This window comes from Cajanus cajan, chromosome 1, assembly GCF_000230855.2.
Source record: "Cajanus cajan strain Asha chromosome 1, NIPB_CcT2T_4, whole genome shotgun sequence".
NCBI lineage: Eukaryota > Viridiplantae > Streptophyta > Magnoliopsida > Fabales > Fabaceae > Cajanus > Cajanus cajan.
In genome coordinates, this window is record NC_138517.1 from 25026125 (window position 1) to 25033341 (window position 7217).

Consider the following 7217-nt stretch of genomic DNA (forward strand, 5'->3'; position numbering starts at 1 on the left):
TGCATTTGGCCCTTTCACCATTCTCACCATGGTAGTGTGTACAGTAGCGGACCAAAGCATCAAATTTGGCAACATAAGCTTCCACAGTATCATTTCCTTGTTTGAGTTCAAGGAATTCCATTTCCTTCCTACTTCTCACATCATCGGGAAAATATTTCTCAAGAAATACTCTTTTAAAGTTCTCCCAATTCAAGTGCACGCCTCCATCAATTATCCTCCGAAGTGCTCCTTCCCACCAAAAGTAAGCATCAGCTGTCAGCATGAAGGTGGCTAGCTTCACTCTCTCTGTAAGGGGACAATCCATAACATTAAAGATTTTCTCGATCTCTGATAACCAATTCATGGCGGCATCTGGGTCATAACCTCCTTTGAAAGTGGGTGGATTATTCCTCTGAAATTGCTCCAACCAGTTAGGAGCAACTCCATTCATATTATTGTTGTTCATAGCTTGGGCTAATGCTTGGAGAGCATCAGCAATCGCACGATCATTTCTACCAGCCATATTCTAAAGAAATAATACAATTAATAGACATAGGCAAGCATCATACTAACATAATAGATCTCACAATCAATTCATTTATCAAATAAACATGTTAAAAACATAACTCACGGCCGATAGAATCGACCAGGCTCTGATACCACTAAATGTGACACCCTCTACCCCGCATATCCTACTTCAATAAATTTAAATAATATAACTTTAATAATCAAACATGATTACAGAGTATCACATTTTTAACAAACATAATCAGCGGAAATTACAAAGAAATAAATCTCAAAGTTTTCAAAGTAATTTAAAATAACCTTAACAACCTAATTTAATCTTATCTATACCCCGATGTCACATGTCCTATCAGAGCATAGCCCATAAAGAAGCCTAAGCTTCACCACCAACATCCTCAGCCTCATGCTGATAATCACCTGTATAACGGTTAAAGGAAAAAAAAACAACACAAAGAAAAAGGGAGTGAGAAAACATCTCACTCGGCTCACAGTGTAGGAATATATACTAGATAGCCAAACACAAACAATACATACGTAAAATAACAATATCTCATATTTGCACATATATCATGCATTGGTTTTCTTGACTAGACTCACAAATGCATGCATGTGGCGCCATACGGAAGATTCTCATATCATCGTGGGTGACCCTAAGGTACACCTGGTTATCATATCGTGGGTGACCCAAAGGTACACCTAGTTATCATATCGTGGGTGACCCAAAGGTACACCTAGTTATCATATCGTGAGTGACCCAAAGGTACACCTTGTTAGTCGTGGGTATGCGGCCTCAGCGGCACACCTGGAGTATTGTATGCATATGATGCATGTCAAACAAGACTCTATGCATTCTCATATTACTTTATCACTTTCCATGGTCATTTCATATCTCATTAACATATTATCACATTTCATATCTCATGTCTCAATCATATTTCATATTATCTCATGGTCATTTCACATCATCATATTTCATCATCACATCATATCACATTATCATCATATCATATCATCACATTCACATTATCACATCATATTCACAACTTTCACAATCATAGTCTCAACATAGTTTCTATTCATACACGTATATTAACCAAACAATTAGAACATACAAACAATATGACATATAACAAACACAGGATTGGGAGCCAATCCCACTACCCAGCATACAATCCCACACCCAGAGCGAGGTTTCTCACTCCCCCCCTTACCTGGATGACAAGCGCTGAAACTAAAGAAGAGCTTCCTCCTCTAGGCTCCTTCTACTAGGATAGAACCACCTCCTATGGATTCCTCTAGGTCTTCAAAGAGAAGAAGAGGAGAAGAAGAGAGTATAAGAGAAGAGAGAATGAGAATTGAGGGATGGTTTGCAATGGAGAAGTGAAGGGCTATTTATAGCCTTCAAGACACATTAAAAAAAATGGAAAATAATGAAAAAATCTTAGACAAAACTAAGTGGAATGAATTAGTGAGATGAATTATTAAAGTTGGTGGGATGAATTAATGGAGTTGGTGCCATGTTCTTTTCCTCATCGACTTTAGCTACTGATTTGGACCTTATAGATAGCCGAATCTGAAAATATTTCCTTCATGAAAGTTGTAGGATTTTCTCTTATCTTTCCATAGCCACCAAGTTTGTATCATTTGAACAACCACCGACCAAGTTATACCCCACAAACCGAGGCTTGCCAATCAGTCCAGCGAGAAACAATTGTATCAATCAAATTCCAATTTTGACCTCCTAAACGACCGATTTTGCAAATGACTATTTCTGTAAAAGTTGTGCGTTTTTCTCTTAGATTTCCATTGACACCAATTTTGCATCATTTGGACCATCACAGCCCAAGTTATGCCCTAAACATCGAGGTTTGCCAGTCAGCCCAGCGAAAACGATTTTATTGAAAAGAAAGTTTACAACTATCTAATTAAGCCCAACAATATACATATATTTCTAAAGCCTATAATTAAGCATAAATGGAGTATGAATTAGCTACATTTGGAATAAAAGATAACTACCAAATATCATAATAATAATAGTAACCATTTTGGAAAACTGGGGTGTTACATATGAGTTGTGAAGTTAATCAAATAAGTTGAATTATCTGTGACGTTTTTAAGTTGAGCTGTGATTATTGTTGAGTAGTTGATGTTGATGATGTTATATAGTGAGATTATTGCTTCCTATATTATATGTTGAATCTTTACATAAGTTTTTACCCTTATTTTTTCATGTATTTCACTATAATGATCATATTTGTTATGAGAGTAAGTCAAGATTAGGTTGGAGGGCAAGTACGATGGTCTCCATATAGGAGATGACATTATTTTGGTAGAACCTATTATGAAACAGCTGTCAAATGCTTGATCGACAACTTAGCACTTATATTACTTTCTAGTATTGAATTTGTAAGGTTTTGTTGTAACCCAAATAAGGGACTTTATGATTTCTAGTTGTTATAAGCAAAGATTGTTTTAAATTTTTTGTTCTTTTATATATATATATATATATATATATATATATATATATATATATATATATATATATATATTATTGCATGGATATACTACATGTATGAGAATCTTAAATTAGATGTTTATGTTTTCAACTACTAAATTATTGTGTTATAGTAAATATAGTAATTTATTGGGTCATTACATTAAAAATAAAATAATTTTTTTTTGCAAAAATTACAAAATAGAATATTCTTAAGTTGAAAAAATAAGAGAAATTATTATAATTTCATTTAAAAATAGATTAACTCGTTTTTTTTTTAACTTTCTTTTATTCAAAAATTAAAATTTTATTTTTTAGAATTTTTTCTTCTTTCTAGTTTTCTCATCATATATATATATATAATAGTGTTTTCATAATTAATATTGATTCCTATAAATATTTAATGAAATTTTTTATTTCCAGTGAAATAAAAGTTTGAAGTTTTGATTTATTAAATATTAGAAAGAAGAAGAAAAAAAAAAGAAATTTTCAATAGCGTAAGTAAATTTATTACTGGGTAAAAATATGTTTTTACTCCAATGCCAGTAACATTAAAAAGACTAGGTGATACAATTTCAATATTTATGGTGTAGCATGTAGACGTGCACTAAATGATTTTGCGGGTGACTAAAAAAATTAACTAGGATAGTAATGAAGAATTACAAATTTGGGCCGAGGTTTGGGCTTTAGTTTCAATTTATGGGCTTTTCTTGGTAGATACTACCTAAAGAAGTTTAGGCTGATGATATATACATCTCCATTATTTTATACATATATTTCTTTTTTTTTTAAAAAAAATATTAAATTCCTAAATTATCTTTAATATTATTTGAAAAAAATTATTTCGGAAAATATTTTTCGGAAGTGTGTTTGTACATAATTCCGGAAAGTACTTTCCGGAATACTAAAATTGCCATTCAGGAAATAACTTTCCGTCAGAATAATTCTGGAAAGTACTTTTCGTAACACTAAAATTACTATTGCGGAAAGTTCTTTCTGGAATTATTGTAACAAATACATACACTGTTAATATTCCGGAAAAAAGTTTCCAAAATTATATAATAAACTCACTTTAAAAAAGTTGTTTCTCCTTCCTTATAGATGTAAAAAATATTAATTTTCTACTCATTCTCCATCGTTCTCTACATTCAATTCAAGGTAAAAATTAATATGTTAAATTACATTTTATATCTATAAGTATTTTTTGCAACTTAATTATTTAATATTACTTGTGCATAATAAAAATAAATAAATAACTAATTTTTTTGGCATTATTTGGTTCGACGGTGGACGACAAACAGTCGATGACGAAGGGTGGATAAAGGTATACTGTAATTTAAATTTGTCCATACTTTCGTTAAATTTATTCATACTTTCGAAAAAGAAACTCGGAAGATTTTAGTGTTACCAAAATTACTTTTTGGAATTAGAAAATTTTTATTCCGGAAACAAATTTTTTAAAGTGAGCTTCTTACATAATTTTGGAAACTTTTTGCCGAAATATTAATTGTGTGTGTATTTGTTACAATAATTCCGGAAAGAACTTTCCCAATAGTAATTTTAGTGTTACGGAAAGTACTTTCCAAAATTATTTCGACGGAAAGTTATTTCCGGAATAGTAATTTTAGTATTCCAGAAAGTACTTTCTAAAATTATGTACAAACACACCTCCGAAAAACATTTTTCAAAATAATTTTTTTTTGTTCCAAATAATATTAAAGATAATTTAAAATTTTAATATTTAAAAAAAAATGGTGTATGTATACAAAAATGGAGGTGTATATATCATTAGTCATAAGTTTAACTGCTATAAATACGTGCAGCTCGCAAATGTGTGGTCATAACATTTTTTACATTGTAGCATGTTTGCACATACATGATCCAATACTATATTTTCCATCAATAGAGCATTTCATGCTGGATAAACTAATTTTCTTTCTTGATCAGCTTTTCATGAGTTTCACAACAATAACCATTAAGATTTTAGAACATTATATATTTTTATGATTATCCGTTAATTTAAATTAATAAAATGAAGTATTAAATGGTTTTCAATTTTTTTTTTAAATTTGCACATTTGATCCGTGCATTGTAAACTTTAAATTCAACAGTTAGATTGTTGTGATTTAATATAAAGCATGAATTATTGAATGAAATAAGTTTAGGAAGACTTATTCTTAGAATAAACAGATCTCTCTTGAAATAATTTTACTAAACACTTCTACATCTGAATAATACATTTATGTAAATCAATAGAGGTTGTTTTTTTTTTTTTTTTATTCAAGAAACTAGCTCCACATTATAAACTCGGCTTCCAACATCAAGAGCATTTAGTTCTATAGAAGATCCAAAAACTTAATGACAAAAATCCATTGACTTATATCACAAACGGAAAGCCCCACCTAAACGTTAGGAAAAAACTTCACTAATATATCATAATAAAATTACATAAACTCGATATTATATTTTAACATAAAATCTTAAAACATTATGTTTATAGACTTTTGTTATTTATATATTGTTCAATGTATCTATATTTATATGATGTGAGACTTTTCATCTACAATTGTTAATTAACAACTTGTAAAATTAATATTTTGGGTTTGTTTAGCGTAGGGATGACAAATATACCCGTACCCGCGAGTAATACCCGAACCCGTCCCGACTTTGACGGGAAATATCTGGTTTGACCAGGTACGGGTACGAGTACGGGTAAAACCTGATATATTAAATCAGGTACGGATACGGGTATGTACTTACCCGCCCCGTACCCGTACCTGTACCCGTACTCGTCCCCGTTCTCATTTTTAATTTAATACTCACTTTTAATTTAATTATATTAAAAAATTTTAATATTTTTTTATGTGTGATTATTTATTAAAATATGAGATAAAGAAATAACCTAATTATAATTATAATATAATAAAAAAAATAATTTAAAATTTTTTTTTTTACAAAAAAAAAAATTGACAGGCACGGGTACGGGTACGGGTATATCCGATACCCGACAGGGACGAGGATGAGGATGAAAATCTATACCCGACGGGTATGGGGACGGGGACGGGGATGAGTTTAACTTGCGGGAACGGGGACGGGTATCATGAAAGTCGTACCCGACCTGCCTCGTTGTCATCCCTAGTTTAGTGTGGTGAAATTAGGGAAAGGTGAAAAGAAAAAAGTGAAAGTGACAGATCGTTTGGTGAAATCTATCATGAACATTCATGGCAAATGGTTCAAGAATAAGTATATTATTATAGTTGGACATAGCAAATAATGTAGATTATACCAGATACTGGAATATTATATGTACCTGTCTAAGGGCACACTCGTAATCTTCTGGTAACTGAAGGGCCGAACGAGAGCTTGGGGTAGATGCTTTAGAGGGGGGACATACTTACAAAAGGCACTCTGACGCTCAAGTCAGGACAAGCACGATTCTCGAGAGTAATAAATGAATAGTGACATACCTCGTTTTGTGTGACTTATTTATACTACCTATCATGGGCCTTGAGTGTGGTGGGCCTCTTCTGACATTTACCAAATTAGGTAATACGGTGCTAATCGGCTGATTATGCCTTAATTGTGCGTTTTCCCTTGTTAATCATGATCATCGTCCTAATTACCTTGGCTCCGTGGAGCCTTGGCTGAGCCGACAAGAATAGGTCGAGAAAACCTCTTCGTTCTCTACCTTTGGCCGAGCCGATAGGAAAAGCTGGAGACAACCTCTTCGTTCTCGGCCTCTGGCCGAGCCGATAGGAAAAGAGTTGGGTTGTCCCTAGTTTTAGGCACTCTACCGAGCCGATGTCGTTTCAGAACTGCATCAATATCTGATAGGACATGACGTGTCGGTCCACGTGGCTGATAGGATCCTTGTGCCGATATTCGATAGGACATCACGTGTCGATCCGCGTGGCCGATAGGACTCTTCCAGTAGACAAGCCCCCCATCCTTGAGGAGTGAAACGACGCAAAGGATATGATGGAGTTCCTCCTTCCATGGTTGATGATAGTGGTGAAAAAGGAGACTCCTCTTGATCTAGGTTCACCAAAGGGTAGACAAAAGGTGACTTTGAGGGGAAAAGAATGATAGGCGTGAAATGGGGATAGGGTGGCGGAAGTGTTTAGGTGAGGTGTTTGGTGCTCACAAGGTTGGATCACTCCAAAGGAAGATGGAGGCCACTCTAGGGTTCTCACTCTCCAATGGTGGAGATAGGAGAAGG

At 33.3% G+C, this 7217-nt stretch overlaps 1 long non-coding RNA gene across 1 annotated transcript; it reads right to left on the bottom strand.

Annotated features, from left to right (window-relative positions):
* Positions 1 to 675: 675 nt before the first annotated feature.
* LOC145959071 (uncharacterized) lies at positions 676 to 2849 on the bottom strand. Its single transcript, XR_014434686.1, has 2 exons — positions 1716 to 2849; positions 676 to 921 (listed from the first exon to the last, which is right to left on the bottom strand). It is a non-coding gene; the product is annotated as an uncharacterized LOC145959071 (long non-coding RNA).
* Between the last annotated feature and the right edge of the window lie 4368 nt (positions 2850 to 7217).